Genomic DNA, 17,686 nt, shown 5'->3' with positions numbered 1-17,686 from the left:
AAAGTTAAAAACCAACAATGAGATCCTGAAAGTACTAATGGGATAATATATGGGGAGAAAAATGTACTGGGGAGAAAAAAGAAGGAAGAGACAATATGTAGAAAAGGTGAGGGGAAAAAAGTAGAAAGAAGTAAATAGGGACAGGAGCAAAAAGGAAAAAATGAAAGTAATGCAAAAAAAAAAAAAAAGGGAAAGGATAGAAGGGAAAAGTGCAGATGGAGGAGACAGAATGGAGAAGATGAATGGGTGGGCTGAAGGAAGGCAAAGGAAGGGGAAAGCAAAGTAAGGAGTGATGAAAGAACTCCGGAGTGATCAGTTTTGCAGGTGCATCTCAGCAGGTTGCCTCTGATCGGCTCTCTCAGGGACACAGCATGTTACCTGGACTAATTTATAAAGGAAATGAAAAGGAAATGGACTTGTTATAATGAACACCATTAATTCACCTCTTCAGACTTCACTGTTTGAACAGAGAGTATCAAACTACTCAATTGTCATTTGTCTATTCCATTCTTTTCTGTTGCCTGTTGGAAATGACTGGTGAGCACATACACCCCCGAATGGCTGCACAGCCACTAATTAGCATATATATTGTTTGTCCTGGTACAAATTTATAGCAAACAGCAATATTTTACACTCCAGTAAAGTTAATAAATGAGGCTTTAGGCTATAAAAATTTCATGTTCTTTTGTGCAAAGGTCAATTACAAATAGTTAAGCACATATTCATCCAAAAGCTCTGGGCTTCAGCACTGGAAGAATAAAATGTATTTTGGTCAGTCTGTTTGCCAGCTGGACAAATGCCTCTCATACAGCCTCTGAGACACCTCTCTCCAAAAGACCACTCAGTTGTAGAGTGCTTTTGGCGGTGAGAGGACTGATGTCCTTTTTTAGCTTAGGGAGGGAAGATGCTCTGAAGTGTTGGAGGTACAATAGGATCACACTGGCCCAGGCTAGGGGAGACTTCAAAGATTGAAGTCTTCTCTGAGAAGTTCTGGGGTTAGAAAATCAGATGCATTCACTCAGCGTCTTCAGTGATGCTACAAAGGACAAAAACATAGGAAGATGTTAGAACTGTGCAATATGAATGCCCTTCCTCATTTTCAAGATGGAAGAAAATCTGGATTTAAAGGTATCTTTTATTTACATTATGTAGGAGCCACATTGTGCTCAAGACTGTAAATATATAACAGAGAGGGGGCCTGTGTTTTAAAGGGCATCATCTGCATATAAGTGATGCAAGGAGATTTTTGCCAGTTATGTGCTTTGTTACTAATATTATTCCTTTATAATACAGTTGCAACAGCAAGACTATAGCCTATTATATGGGGTCACATGTGAACATATAAAGAGATATCTCTCCTCAAGATTGAGAGCTCAGAAGGTAGGGAGTCAATGATATATGACTATACCTTCTTTGTAGTGCAGGGGGGGAGGAAAAGCATTGATCTTCCCTCCAACAGCCTTCTTAAGAATGGAGACATTAAATCGTATTTTTTTTTTTTTTGAGGGATCCTCGGGAAGCTGGTCTGTGAAGATGTGACAAGGTAATTCAATCAGAGGACATTGGAGATTACAGGATAGACTAGACCGAGCATAGGTTGCAGAAGGCTGGGTACTGGAGAGACACTCTGAATAAGAGCATCTGAAGACTTGACACTGCAGGAAGTTAGGAGCAGAGAAGGCTGGAGCCCAGACCATGGAGAAAGCAGTGTTAAACAAACTGTCATCCAGCACTTGTCATCAGTGTTAACCTGGTAACTAGGCAACTGAGAGATATGTAAGAAGCTCACTGCATCATCCAAAATGAAGGGATGTGTTTGGAAGGGATGAGAAAGGGCTTAAGAGCTCTGTGATTCATGGGATCAGCAACCCGTCATCAGGGGCTGTCAGGCTGGCAACTCAGGGGACACACACAGACTTCATAGGGTAGATCAAGGGTGAAACAGGAAAGCGTGGAAATGATAAGGAATCAGCTCAGATGGGGGCTGTACTGAAGATCTTAAGCTTCAGTTATTGCCATCGCTAGCAGCCTCTGAGCAATTTCTGCAGTCATCCCAAATGCAGTTTTTCACTTTGGTTTTACGCTTTCCCTCTCCCTCTCCATGGTTGTGCATCCAGTGTGTCTCTGTGGAGCTTTATCCTCAGCTAGGGGTCATATTCAGGTACACATAGCATCCCTCCACTGCCCAGAGACCATGTCAGGCATGACCAGCTCCAACAAAGGAGGCAGAGCCACTGGACTACAGTGACTATCCCCACAGCAGCAGGTGGGGATGGAGGAATAAAGTTGTTGAAACCGACCATTCACATCCTGAGACTGGCATGTCTGCAGACTGGAGCAAGGAGACCCCCAAGCTGGATGGGTTTCATACAACGAATGGTTTGAAGTTCCTGTACAAAAAGGAGAAATTTGTCAGGGAACAGAATCTGTGTAGATGAGAGATGAAAGAACTCCGGAGTGATCGGTTTTGCTTGGCACATGAAGAGATGTAGAAAGGTTTTGGGACAAAGGAAGGGGTACAGAGAAAGGGTAGGAGGAAGGTGGAGGCCACTGGAAGGGTTGTTAATGCTCTCCATGCATCCAGAAAGGAGAACCTGGAGGTCAAAGCCTGTATCTCCCACTCACCCTGCTTTCCACTGGGTGAACTAGGAAGCAGAGTTCCCAGTTCTCAGCCCTCTGTGAGGAGGCACCCTACACACCACACACTTCTGCGATGGGCTTAATGGTAAAGTTGACTGAAGCTGAACTATTTCCATCATAATAGCCCGTGAGTTCATTTCCCCACATTTCCACCCAATCCATTTATTCAGCTGACATTAAGGGAGCTCTGCAGCAGCAGGCAATCCAGAAGAGAGCAATAACAGGATTGGAAAGGAGAAGCAGTCACCCAAGGTCAGCAAAAGCCTTTGGCTGCTAGTGCCAGGGTGGCTCAGCAAAGGTGACCACAAACGGGCAGAGATGTCTGTTTTGCAAAAGGCTGGTCAGTGTAGGAAAGAGGCCAGGCCTGACCTGAGCTGGGCTGGGGGAGGGGGTCAGAGATGCATCTGGCACCCAAAAAGGGAAGGGATGCTGATGTCTGCACTTGGTCAGAAGGAGACAAAGCTCAGCAAAGACAACAATCCAGCTGTGACTGTCATGTTGGCTTTGCTTCATTTACAGCACCTGTTAATTATACAAGGTTTGTGTTGGGAACATCTGGTAAGGTCCCTCCTTCTGTCCTGCTTCTGCATGAGCTGGTTTGGTTATGTTCTTCTCAGGATTTCAGTCCCAGGTTCAGGAGGAATTTATTTGATCGTTTGTCTCAAAGGTGACCTAAATCAGACCCAGGAGGTTCTTGTCTTTGTGTGCCCAGGCACCAGTTCTCATTCTGGTTTTAGTTATGTAACTTTGCGCTTTTAAATTGAGCTGTGAAACAATTTTAGAATTTCTTTTCATCTCAAACTGTAAAGGCTGATGAAAAGGGGTGTGTGTGTGTGTGCGTCTCTTCTGCTTGGATGTTTTCAGGGTCTTTATATTCTTCAAATTACAGGGAATCCTAAAGACAGACAATTTTAGCTCTCACTGCTCCAAATCTAGATTCTCCATATTGTACATATGTGAGGAAGTTTGCCTTTTAAACTTTTGGAATTACCAGAGCTAGAATGGGAAAAGCTTCTGATGTTTTGTTGCTCCCTCAAATTCAAGGGAGATTACATTTATTAAGCAGTGGTGTATATGTGACTGAGGAGCTCACTCTCAGAAAATGTTTACACAGGTGATTTCAGATGTAACATCTGGGATTTTAAAGCATTTAAATGAAGACTTTGGCTACAGCCTGTATCTGCACAAGCAGAAATGACAAGCCTTGTGACAGTGCCTCACCTTCACAAGGAAGTCAGCAGAGCTTCTGCCCACCTGGAGTTCAAGCCAAGTGAACAGAAATATGTCAGCAAAAACCCAGGTACTGTGATAAGAGTAAATATCTTCTGTTTTTTTAGTGATAGGTCACATGATGCGCTTTTCTATTTTTCTGCTATTAAATTGCAAAAACTCTGGGGGTTTTGCTTTTTAATGTTCTTTGTAAGCATTAAGAGAAGATTTGGATGAGGGTGGCCAGTGGTTTAGAAGAAAACAGCCACAGGAGTGTGCTTTTGTGAGACGAAGCCACTGTTGATGGTCCCCAGTTTCTACTGATGTGTCTTTAAACTTGCCACTGACTGATGGTGTGGGCTAATCCCTCCTCCTGGTACTGCAGAGATCCCAGGTTTTCCAGCCCGCTGCGTGCTGGACACTGTGCTGTAGCAAGGGCAGGGTAAGGGAGGCACCGGCCTGTGCCCTGAAGGCAGCGATGCTGGGAGGAGGGCACTCCCATACTAGAGCACACCCAGCTCTGCTGCTGTTATTTCCACCTTGGAAGTGGGGCTGTGGGTCCTCACATGAGGCTGGAAGGAGCCTAAGGAGTATGAGAGGGGTTGTGCTATGATCCACAACATCTCCTGTAGCTCCAGCCATGGTGATCCAGGTGGTTGATAGATACGGGTTAGTTGTCCACTCTCTCACCTGGATATATTAACCCCTCAGGAGTTCAAAAACTCATATAGATTCAGAAATGTGGAAGTTCATGCTGGTCTCAACAAAGCTTTCAATGTTATTATCACTGTTAGTCAGAGACAGATTCCAAACACCCTCAGGAATTCACCTTTAATAAACAGTCACGGGGTGAGGGGGTGGGGAGCACCCAGCAAGGACCCTGTTATTATTTTTTCCCCTTCTTCAGTGTTGCTCTCCCTCAAATATCTCTGAGCCATAGGGGGCTGCTGGTGTGGTGGGGATCTTATTGCAATTCATTTCTCATCCAAATTAAAATCAGCGCGTTCAGTTCACCTTGCTGTGCTGACTGAGTGCTTTTGCTGGAACAGAGTAAGGCCAGTGGTCCTTGGCAGTGACAAAGGTGGGAGGTGGACACTGGAGACCGCTACCTGAGAAGATAAATGATAGTTATTGTAAAATTAAAGCTAGCCCAAATTACCCCCTCCTGTTTCCACTGAAGTTAAGCTTGGAAAGTAATAAGATTACCTTCAGACCACTGTCTTGTGAGGATGTGATGTAGCAAATGTCATCTACACCTGGAGAGGGTTAAAGAAGGAAAAAATACAATTCCTTTGTCAATATGCAATGGTACAGCCACCTCAGTGCCACAGCTAGGCTGTGCCCCTGAGACCTGCTCAAACCACTTCTCTCCTGGCAACAACCATCCTCTGAGACCTGGGTCTGCTCCAGGTGGCCCCTCAGGCTCTGCTGTTCCCCTTTCCACTGTGCTGGACAAGAAGTAGTAACAACATCCAAGTGTCTGCCACAGCCACAGGTCCCTTTTAGTATATGATGGTGGCAACATAAGGCAGTTTCCTCAGGGTAGCAGGATTTGGCATCCCCAGGCAATGTGAGGAGATGTGGGGGGAAGTCAAGCTGATAAAGCCCTGATCGGAGTCATGTGAGTGACTTGCAGGATTCATTCGGCTAAATCGCTGATGGGGTTTGGGTCATTGTTCTCAAGCTTATTACCAAATCTTACTGCCATCAGTAAGAGGAGCACAGCCTCGGCGTCTTCAGCAGGAAAGTCAGTAGTGGGGTTTCTCTTCACTGCTGTTCAGAAATCTAAATTACAAATGCATCCCTTTGAAATCTCCTTTCGCTTGGGAGTAGAAGCATGGGCTCCAGGGTTTATTTTATGTTTTACTATTTTATTCCCATTCTTTCTTTCTTGTCTTCAAAAGGTGCTTCTCACAATGCAGAGGGAGGATCTGTTTCTTAGTTTAAGAGGGGAAAAAAGTAAATGTGGAACAATACTTGACAAAATAAGCCTATAAGGGAAAATCTTCCAGCAGTTTTGCTTTTTATTGCAAGTTAGTATGTACACCCCCTGCTCTGACATTATTTTATAATCTAAAATACTGCTACACAGTAAAAAAAAAAGAATACTAATATATTATTACTTCTTTGCCTGGCTTCATGATGGACACCTTGGGTAGGGTTACCAGTAAGGTACAAGCAGCTGGTGTCTCTGTTGCCTTTGACAACGGCTCCTTGTACCCTCCTCTGACTCTGTCACCTCATTTCTATGTGCTGCAGAGCCTGTTTACTTGGCCAAGAGCCAGGAGCCTTCCAACAGAGGGAAGGATTCCACCATGTGAAGATATTTATTGTCATATGTACACAACCTCTGACATCAACTTAATGTCTTGTTTTTATTGACCCATTTTGTGCTTCTGAAGTCTGTTTTAAAAGCCTGTTAGCGGCAGGTGTGCTCCCATGTCCTTGTTAATTGGCCAAGCTTTTCAGAGCTCCCAAAGAGCACAACCAAGCAGTATCTCCTTATCTCCAGGGCTCAAACTCCTGGTGTCAGCTACTGCTGAACTCCCCCCTGGAGCCCAGGAGTGGAACAGCTTTGGAGCCAGACAGAGAAAAGTTGTGAGGCAAGGAGGAGGGGGCAGGACTGGAATGGACTCCAGAAAAAAGAATGAAAGTAAGAGAATAGCAGAAGAATGAGACTTACCATGGCAGACCAGGATGGAAAAAATTAAGAGTTTCCTCAGGGTAGCAGGAGGATCGTAGGGGGATAAGCTGGTGTTAACATAAAAAGAGCAGTGTGGGAGATGGAGGTGGAAGAGCAAAGGTTTATGGGAAGGAGAAAAGAGAGAAGGCAAAAAGAAATAAAATAATTGAAAAAAGATTCTAAGGAAGACAAAGAAAGAAGGAAAAGTATAGCAAAGAGAGTTTGTACTTAATCCTCCTGGAGCTGCTGGGTCTAGTTTGAGGATAAGCATTCTGTGTCTGTGTTTTAGAGGCTTTTCTCGCTCCATATGTGAGTATCAACCTTTTGGGCTGTCCCTATTAATGGTGGCCTGGCAAGAGGACACTGCAACAAGAAGAGAGCGGTCCCTACCAAAAAGGTGCATTTCTTCCAAGGGTGGGTTCCTCTATTCCAGGGCAAGCCAGGAAACTGCTCTGAGTGTGCATGAGGTCCTCTTGGGCTTTCCACACCGCCAGTAACACCCAGTGTTCAGCTCTGGGTCCTACCAGCCACAGCCATGGGATCCATCCCTGCAGACTCCTGATCCACCTCCGCGTCCTCAAGGCAAAGCGCTTCACAGTATGTTCAAAGCTGAACAGATACTTAAGTACCACACAGAACGGGGGTCAGCATGCCCAGTACCTCACAGGATCAATCTCTATGAAAACAATGCCTTAAGTTTTCACATACTAGCTTGCAGTAGCCATTTTTATGTTACAGGCATTGTGAGTACCACAAATAAAACAAAAATGTAGTTGATGAGACAGCAGGAAGGGAGAATCTTTACAAATTTTTACCTAAATTCGGCAATTATTACTGTGTCACTGAGGCAACACTCTTTTAGGAAGCTTCTGAGTAAAGTACATCAACCTGTTTCACTGTCTTTTAGCAGGATCAGGGCCGTTCCTGGGCGTTGAGAGCTGGAAGCCAGCTAGGGCTGAGCAGAGACTACGGCCTTCCCATTCCTCACTCAAAATCACTACCTGCCACCCTCAAAACCCGCTGAAATATGCTCCCCATGACTCGTCTGAGCTCCCCACTGTCAGAAGCCTCTTTGGAGTTCCAATTTAACTCCTCCAGGGAGAGTGTGCCTGGAAGGAAAGAACAGAAGCTTACTAAATGAATCTCTTAATCACTGTCATTTTAGCCTTAAAAAAACCAGCCAAAACAATGGTATATTACTTGCAGACAAATGGAAGTCCAGAAGTGAATTCTCCCTTCATCTGATCACATCCCTCTTGAGAAATCTTTTTTGTTGAGCTGATTATATTTTTTTTTTCATAAAGCATATTTCCTTTGATATTTTTCATATTCCTCAAGGTGAAAATGCTAGGCAAAAATGTTTTGTTTCTGTGCAGAAAGAAAAATAATGTGTATACCAAGCTTTGAAGCCTTGACTAAACATAACCAGAGTGTTCTCAGGAGGCCCCAAGCCCAGGACATGCCTTGATGGAGCAGGCTGTAGCCCACCATCAGTTTGTGCTAAAACTAAGAGGACTTTTTCCCTGCCACTACTGGAAGGTGCGGGGTGAGACTGAGCAGTACAGACCCACATTGCCAGTTTGCTATGGATGCAGCCATCCTCATGACAGCACTAGTGTTGCCCCTAGCCCCCAGCTGGTCAAAATTGTGGTGCACCCAACATGAAGTATCATAGTTAGATGAACCTGAATGGCTGAAGTATAATTTACTCTCCATGTTAAGCTGTCATAACATCACATCCAGGGGCCAGGGGGCAGAAGCAACCCATCTTTCTGCTCACTGTGGAGCTTGCAGGATTTAATTCTGTTTGAGTTTGGCCTGGTGATCCTAGGCAGCCCTTGGGAGTGAACTGCCTGTAGATTTCTGGTGGTTGACCTGGGATTTTGGAAAAGCAACTGGTACAGATATTGTCTCCTTGCTATTAGTTGTCCTGGGGTAAGCCTCACCATAAGGATATAGCTCTGCTTGCTAGATGGTGATCTTTGAAGAAAAGACTGAAATTGAATTGCAGAAGGCTCCGTAGCTTCAGTCACATTGCCTACATGCCACGCACAACGAGGAGGAAAAGCTGAGCCCTACCTTTCGTCCATGCAGTGAGCTTCCTGCATCTGTGGAATGTTTTCCCAGGCTTGTGGAACAAATGAAATACAAAGAGGCCCTGCTAGCCTCTGCTTCCATCCGCAGCTGCCTTCAAATTGTGCATTCAAAAAGCAAGCCAGAATGGAATCCATTTAACAAATTCTGTTTGAAAGCTGGAAGGAGGTTTGCAGCCAGCAGAGGAGGGAAGCTCTGGAACAGCCTTCAGCAGGAGTGGGTGGCAAGCAGCAGCCTGACTAGTTTTATGATGAAGCTTGCTCAGATTGCAAGTGGGATTGTGTAGTGTGGTTGCCTGTGGTAGCAGGGGACTGGATGCAACGACCTTTGAGATCTCTTTCCATCACGTGCTCTTTGACGGCAATGAAGTCACAGGATATAATGGGCATAGTTCAATTCTTTTCATGGAAGCTACTTCAGTTTACACCAGCTGAGAATCTGCCCTAGTGTGGCCAAAGTCAAGGCTGGCAACCTTTAATCCTTGTAATGTGTGATAACACCTCAGCCCTCTCTGCCTACACCTGGCTTCCTGATGATGCCAATGATGTCTTTATTCTGCGATGCCTTTTTCTGTTGTAGAGATGATAGCAATGGCCTATCGGTGGCCACATTCAAATATATATTTTTCTCTTTGTCTGGCAATAAAAGATACCTTGAAAGAGCAAGGATGGTGGTGAGAGTGTCAGGTGGGGTCACGAGGCACAGGCATTCCACAAAAGGGAACAAAATAACAATGAGAAAATACCTCAAAACACCTTCCAGAAATAACAGCTTAATTAATACAGCTTTTATTTGCTCAGTGGCTGAACCTCCTTTTCCTATGCTTTGGAATGACCACTGGGGAGTATTAGTAGGAGCTCAACTTTGTTTCTAAGCTTTAGTCCTAACAACATGCTTTGATAGAGAAATGTGTGTGAAATCAGGGGGAGCGATACACAGCATGTGGACTCTGAGTTGTGTCAGAACTAACCAGCACAACGTGAACATGGGATACAGAGTACTATCAATGTCCTGTCTGTTTTTTTAAATACACATATATATCTCTGTCTCACAGAGGGACAGTGTGCCCCCAGTCAAAGCGCTAGATGGACTACAAACAGACGAAAAAGGACAACCTGCAGAAGCTTACAGTTCAGGTAAGTGATGGCACAAAAAAATAATTCCAGGAAAAAATATTGGGCAAATAAATCCAAAGAATTAATTATCTCAGCTGTAGGAGGGCAAAATGAGTCTAATAAATTAGAAAGAATTTCTAAAGCAAAATTAGCTGAATAAACCCATGGCTAGAAGTTAATCATTGCAGTGCACAAGCATAATGCAACTTCCCCAGGTGACCCTGTGCACGGAGAGTGACCCGGTGTGGATGTCCCAGCCAGACATGTCGGAGTTGGGGAGGGAGGTGGGAACCGAGGGTTTGTTTCACTCTTTTATGGAACCCTGGCAGCCCACTGCTCATCAGACAACAGATGCCTCAGTGTGAACCCAGTCCATTCCTGACTGGAGACTGACACTGGGTTGGTAGATCTAGCTGTTAAGCTTTGTAAGACTTCCAGATTTGTAGGGCTTTTTTCCTAGTTTCTGTGGTCAGCCAAAATGGCATCTGTTTGTGCTGTTGTTTCTCTAGGGGTCTTTCAGGATCTGCCGTGCATGCACTGCTAGTGTAAACTGACATCCTTATATATGTGAGGATACCAAAAGAAGGATCTAGCTTTATAATCCCATCAAATAAATTTGTCCAAGCTGCACAGGAAAGCAAGTCCAGTTGCAGGGTTTTTTTGATTAATTGATCCTACTGGCAACAGCTCAAGGGTACAAAAGTTTGTGGTTTCTCTTACCGCCCCATATTGCCAAGAAGCCGCCCTACATTTGACATGGGAATAACATCAAGATATGCCTCCATCCACCCCCATGGAAGGGCAGGCTAGAATAGGGAACATGCCAGGTCAGTACTCTGTGGCCCCAGACATCGCCATGGAGGAGGGAATGATGCCCCAGCCATGTTCTTCTCCTGCCAGCATGCACCACAGCACGTTTTCTGTGCATCCCCACTGTTACTGAGGGAAGACTTGAAGTGCTGTCTAAAACTCCGCTTTTAAGAAACCTCAGCAGCTGCCCAAGGACACTAGTTTGCTTAATTGCTGTATCAGTACATTCAAAGATACTCACTATCTCGCTATCGGCCCTAGCGAAACATGTATTATCCGTTTGTCCTTGAAACCAGCCATCCCCTTGCAAAGTGATTAAAGTAGTCTTGTGCTGGATGAACCGTGCACATCTTTTTTTCTCCTGCTCCCCCCAAAAGATATCATCCCCCCTGCCTTCCTACTAGTCACGACAGGGATTCTTACTTGCAATTTATTATGTTTGCGCTCATTTGTTTTCCTTCAGAAATCTTTGAGATGCTGCATCCAGTGACCTCTGGCAAAGGGATGGGAATAGCACACACTTTTATCCTGACATTAGGCAGCAGCAGTGACAAATTGGTTTACTTTTCTGCCTGAGCCTGGGGGTTGTGAATAGGGAAAGGCGGGGTTTATAAGCCTGGATGTCTGAAATATGCTTTGTAATCTCTCCTTTCTGATGTTATTTAAAATATATATTTGGGCTTGTCTATTACTGTCTGGGAATACAGAAAGTTTTGCCCGAATGGACCGAACCTTCTGGTGGGAAATAAACTTGTTACCTCATTATGCCAGGATTTTTAATTTTTATTTCATAACAGCTAAATATACATATTCAGTTGTGTGAGGATGTATTCTACTATGCTAGGAAAAGGCACGGCAGGCAAATCTGCAACCACACTTTCCAGCATGAAAATACCAAGCCATGTACCAGTGAACTGAGGTTCGGAGGTGTGCACAGCCCTAGACAGTCCTCAAAGCTCATGGAACCTGCTGGTAAGTACTTTTCCCACGACTTCACTGTTCCTAAACAGAGCAGAAATAGCCCAGCAGATGGGGAACTCTGGGTGGTTCTTGAAAGTGCAAAGTGCTAATAGTGATGATTTTGGTTTCACTAATTGTGTTTTGTTATCACCTCTCCTGCCCCCCAGCGCACATACCCCCATGGACACATCCACCTTTGTGGGGTGCCCAGAAAAGTGGCACAGGCACTGAAGTGATGGAGATAACTTGCATGGAATTCAAAATACTGACCCTTTTTGCAAAAGCTGTAAGATTTACTGATGAAAATCGCTCCCTAACAGGTGGGTATTGTTGCCTTTACTATGTTCCTCATCGATTTAAAAACCAAGGAAAGTTTATATAACACTGGAGCACTTTTCCATAAGAGTCTGAATAGCCATTTCTAAAAGGACATTTGTACATTTGATTCTTCATCTTCCGTTCTGGCTGTGCTAGTTGCTGTTGTTCTGAGATTGATCCGTGCAACACACTGTTCATCCCAGTTCAGCGCACTACCAGAAGAGCATTTTAGTGTTCCCGTGTTGCTGCCATGTTCTGACCTCAAAGGGATGGTCTCAGAAAGCTGCATGTGTTCCCTCCTCCACTTTCTTTTTTGTGGCTGATGTTATCTTGTGTTATCTTAATTACATACTTTAAGGATGCCTGCTGCACAGATCATTGATGGAGTTTGATGCTTGTTAATATCGCATTGCGTTATGAAAATCTGGTACATTAAGGCCTTGGTGTCTTTCCAAATTATTCTGAAGATATAAAAAACTTAATAAGCAACCCACTTACACTAATACAGACTAATAGGTTGAGAAGAGGGAGGGTGCGTTTGAGAACGTGTTTATTTGAGGGGTTGTGAGTAAAATGATTTAAAGAGCCCTCAATCAAGACTTGCTACTTAAGGTCAGGATTTAGTGTCATTATTAGGGTTAGTACTGATGGGGATAGTAGATACCAATTTGTGGTCGAATCTAGTCAACCTTCACACTTGTATTTAATTTTTCCCCAACCAGCAATTTGTCTTTAAATGTGAACACTTAGCTAAATCGGATGCAGATGGCTGTTTTTATCAAATGAATGCTGTTTTATCACTTTAAAAGCTTTTGTTTTTAGTCAAGTGAAGGAAGTGGGCAGCACTCCCTTGTTTTTGAAAGAAGAAGAGCATATGCTTTTTAATTTGAAATGTAGCACTAATAGCATTATCCACAGGGGGATAGGCTGTGCTATTGTGGATTGTGGATAATGCATTTATGCTCAAATATCCTTTATTCCCTCCTGAGTGAAAGAATTTAACAGCATATTGTATTACCATGCCATGGAGAATATAGTTTACTCTAAGAGTGAGTTTTTTTGACAGTATTAACTCTTCTTATAACGCTATGTTGAAAAAAAACACCCTCAACCTATCATGAACAGCAAAAAAATACTGTTGAGGGGAGATCTGAAGATAATGCAGACAAGAGCCAGAGACAGTTTCAAAAATAGCTTTACTGACACATCCTTTTTTTGCATTTCTCAGTCTCTGCTCTCCTCTTGCCAGAAGTTGGTGCTCATGCTACAACGGTGCCAAGCTGTCGGTGCAGCAAAATGGAGAGAAGCAGGCTTGAGACGAGCAAACTCAGTCCGTTTGTGACTTTCTGTAGCAAACTCCTTCTCCTCTGGGCTGTAAGACAAATGGTTTAATAACCCAGAATGCTGTGCTCTTTGCTTCAGCAAAGTTGAATCTCTGCATTCAGCCTTATTCACAGGTATCTCCAACAACCTCCCGGGAAAATGTTGAACAAAGGAGATCATGGCTTGGAGGCCCGGGGCTGGCCTTGCTTTGTTTGCTTTTCATTGTAAAGCTTATCTTGCTGTGTCATATGGTTAAAAACTGGAGCCTTGCCTCCAAGATAGCAGTGGGAAGGCAAGAAAAGCTTGTGCGCATTTGTCTTCAGGTCAGTTTTATAAATGAGTGTACCGATGCAGCCCCCAACAAAAATGCAAGGGAGAAACTATGAGCAAGAGAGAACAAGTCCTAACTTCTCTCCCATCATGTGGTTTTCTGGAAGTGAAAAATCTGAACGGTGCTCTCATGCTCTCTCACCAGAGAACTGGCTGCACTCCAATAATGAAGTGCTGGACTGGTACCTCTGCTGTGAGACAGCGAGCCCAGCCCTGGCTAGCCTGGCTGGAGTGCATTTGGAAAATGAAACCAGGTCTTCGACACAGTTCCCACCTGCCCAGGATCTTGGGATGCCCTAGTAGTCCCAGGGACAGTAAGCCAAGCCTGTTAGAGATATCAAATCAGAATCGGGGGGCTGAGGGTGAGAAGTTCAGTGGAAAGAAGGCACCACAGCCCACAGGGTGCAATGTCCAAGCGGGGTGCCAAAGGAGAGGGAAGAAGTTTTTGAAATCAAGTAGGGCTCACCCAGTGTTCACCCACTACTTAGTAGCAGGAAACACAGAAAGAATTCCTGCTGTGTCCCAGGAGAATTCAGCTGAGGCCACAGCTTGCGCCTGAGCTGGCACACTGATGGGCAGCAATTGCTTCAGATCTCTTTCGGCCAGGGCAGGTGGCACATGCTGTGGCTCTGCTTGCTGCAGCTCCGCTCACAGGGTCACAGAGCACAGCGGTGTGGTGTCCATCGCAGTGCTTTGCTGTGAAGCATGGCAGCATCTGCGTCTTCTTCAGCAAAGCGAGGATTAATTTTACCCAGCTTTACCCATGTAAAAGTTTAGATGTCTAAGCCAGTGATTTAGCCTTCCTCTACAGGCTGTGAAGAGAAAGGGAGACATCTCCAGAGGATGAGTCACTTCTTCCTATGTACAGTGTCTAAAGTGGGTGGGATGACTCATCCTCCAAAGGTAACAGTCTCTCTTTCTATGGCTTAAATGACTAGTGTCAACTGAAAACCTAACTTTTTGGTGGCAGAAATTAGCCATCTTCACTGTTACCTGCATTCATCTGAAGTTATTTTCAAAACTCAGAGTGAGGTGAGAAGGCTTACTTCTCAGTAGATGGCCCCTTCAAAGGACCATTTTGTTCTTTCTCCTGGGATCTGCACATCTTTGCCCTTCAGAAATGGTGCTTAAATGGTTTGCTCAAGTTACATGGAGTCAGAGAAACTAAAGCCTGTTGGAAACATAAAGAGAAGTCACTTGACCCATCCCCAATGCACAGACAGAAAGCTGCAGTTAAGTTTTGTTATCCTTAATGTTTCCTCCTTTCAACAGTGCCTTCCAACAGTCAGTAAGAAAATTTCAGTTGTCTTCAATGGGCTTTCATCCAAGCCTGCAGAGAGAGCAACAGAGAAAATACAGCTGCAGAGGCAAATCAACAGAGGGGAAAGGTAATGACATGAGAGAGGCAAAAAATGTAATTGTGAGAGGGGAGAGAGAGGGAAACAAAGAGAGGTGTTTTAAAGATTGAGCAGTGGAGGAACACAGAGGCAATGCTTAGCGGAGAGGAGATCTGGGCAGGGGGAGAGGGACAAACCTGTACCCTTGAAATACGCATCTCTTCAGTGCTGCTGCATCGCTTCCATTTGAAAATGCCTAACTGCTCTTCAGTTTAATCATTGCTGCACTTTTGGGTATAAGATGAATAATTAAGCCTGGGAGTAGAATACAGCAAGTGTTAATAGGGCAGAAGCTACTGCAAAGTCCTTATAAAAAGCTGTGCTTGCAGCACAAAGTGGCTGCTGTTCTCTGCGTCCCCAATCACGAAGTGAGGAGCATGAAAGTACTAAATTAAATGAAGTGCATCTGTATCCATTCTCCTGGACTTTTTTTCCCCTGCGTTTGATACTATCGCTTGCTAAATAATACCCCGTCTCTAGCAAAGGATGAACAATGTAATTTTAAATTGCCCTTCCAAATCAAACCAGGACAGACAACCTGCACAGCCCACCCTGCCGTGCCTACACCCACGGACTCTCACAAGCACAGCCTTCTCCCTTACCTAAGTTAATGTTTAAAGAAACTATCTGGTGCCTTAAAGAGACAACTCAGCCTGAAGTGGCAGTGTTACAGAGTTCATCCTCTTTGATGAGTTCAAGATTGCTTCCTCTTGCTGTCAGAAGATAAAAAATGAAGAAATAAACACCCACTTCAAACCATGAGAGACAACAATTACACAATGGCCAAGAAGACACTGGGCCAGCTCCACTGTCCAAGCGCCTTGTGGTACCAGCTCGTGCGTACAGCAAGAGAAGGTGCAGCAAGGAAAGACTATAAATGGAATAAGACACAGCTGTTAATCCAGGTACAAAGCAAGTTATTGTGGTTTGCTGCTCTGTATGCTGTTTCGCCTCAATCTGAAATGCCTCTCTTTCCCTGAGCGTGCTTCTGCCTCAGCCTGCGGACCACCAGGACCACAAAACAGTAGCTCAAAAGAAAACAGGTCATATCTGAATCACCCAAAACCTGTTCAGAGACAGTGTTGTTCATTCCTGAGAGATCAGACTGAGTGTCACGCTAAACAGCAAATGCAAAAATCCTCTTTCAGGTCTTCATTTTCTGTATGCAACCAATTAAACAGTGCTATATAAACTATTCAAATTAGACTGGGAAGGAAGAAAGACAAATAGTTATTTTTAAGTACTTGGGAGATGTTTGGAAATGGGAGGTCATAAAGGTAAAGAGGGAAGTCAATAAATAGAAAGGAGGAAATTATTTTTAACCATTGCAGATAAGGTATTTTTAGAGCAATCACCTGAAAGCTCCCTGAACGACACAGGATGATAAGCACTGCCCAACACAGCAGCAATCATGGGAGCTGAGTTACAGCCTGGCTCAAACCCATGTTCCCTTGCTTCTTTCAAGTGAGTTTCAGTGAAAAGATTTTTTTTCTTTTCCTTTTTTCCCCACCTCCTGTCCTCACTGCTATCACTGAGGGTACCTCAGAGAATCTGGCTCGTGTATGGACATCTGAGGAAATTTTCAGTTATTGCTAAGTGGGTATTTCCCCCCCTCTTTGGTTTGTTTTTCATCCTTTTCTTTTTGACTGGTGTCCTCTCACCTTTGCACTAAGTGGAAGAGATGAAAAGCTGAGCCTCCACAGGCAAGCATGTGTGAAAAGAAACCAGAGCTGATGTCCAAAGGGACTGGAGGACCTTGGGGCCAGGGGGATACATCTCTGGCTGAAAAATCATCAAGGGATGCCACACACAGGGCAGGGGTGCTGCCAGAGGAGCATCGCCCCTATCCATCCCTGCAATGAACCTCCCTGCTGCAGGCAGCAGATGCAGGCAGAGCTGCCTGGGGAGCCTGTGTGGGTTTTTCTGTGGGAGGACAGAGGGATATCACTGGATTTTTAAGTTCACTTTTGGTCCTCACAGTCTGGGGAAAATAGCTGTCTTGGAGCCATCTTCCTATCTGCTATCTTAAGCTGAACGTCTTCCTGCATCTTCCCGGTCATTGACACCGATGGTGCCTCTGCTGTCCAGATTTTCCAGAGTGAGGGCAATGAGAAGGATCAAAGCAAAACAGAGAAGATGTCAAATGATAAATATTTGACTTTGAAACATGAAAAAGAAGATGAAGAGCAGCATCAAGGGAATCAGTCTCTTGGGATGTCCTGCATTCTGAATGCACATTTTGTACTGCTAAGATAGGAGTTGTGAATGCAGTGTGTGGGTTTTACAAGAAAATAGAATCAGCCAGAAGAGAAGACCTCTGGGAAATCACAGAATGTGTGCATGCTTTATGGTTTGTATAAAATTAAATGATCTTTTTTTTTCTTAGAGATATTGATCCTTGTTCTTTTATTATTATTATTATTTATTTATTTTCCACTCTTATTTGATTGTCCATATCCCTGTCTTTCAGGTCCCTTGTTTGAATTTGTTCTATTTATGTGAAACAGGTTGATAACTCTCATCTCTTCTCTCTTGCTCTCAATAATTATAGGTCTCCTAGGAAAGCTGGCCTTCAGTAGAAATTTTGTAAAGGTTTTGAAAGATTTTATTAGAAAAGATTTGGATCCTGCACAATTATCAGTTCTGAAAGGTGCTTTGCCCACCTCCTCCAGTGGAAGTGTTATTGATCATCTCACAAAAGGAAGGCATGTACTTACAGAGAGAAAAGGTGAGGTCTGGTTGCCTCTTCAACATCAATGATAAAATTGCATCTAATGTTCACCTCATTCACCTCGACTCCACTGGTC

At 44.2% G+C, this 17,686-nt stretch overlaps 1 long non-coding RNA gene across 1 annotated transcript; it reads left to right on the top strand.

The window, feature by feature from the left end:
* The first annotated feature begins 1,292 nt into the window (after nt 1–1,292).
* LOC119153079 lies at nt 1,293–17,245 on the top strand. Its single transcript, XR_005106027.1, has 7 exons — nt 1,293–1,380; nt 1,507–1,543; nt 3,755–3,940; nt 9,681–9,762; nt 11,396–11,523; nt 11,679–11,831; nt 13,058–17,245. It is a non-coding gene; the product is annotated as an uncharacterized LOC119153079 (long non-coding RNA).
* Nucleotides 17,246–17,686: the final 441 nt, after the last annotated feature.

This window comes from Falco rusticolus, chromosome 9, assembly GCF_015220075.1.
Source record: "Falco rusticolus isolate bFalRus1 chromosome 9, bFalRus1.pri, whole genome shotgun sequence".
Classification (NCBI taxonomy): Eukaryota; Metazoa; Chordata; class Aves; order Falconiformes; family Falconidae; genus Falco; species Falco rusticolus.
This window is presented reverse-complemented; position numbering and strand designations above follow the sequence as displayed.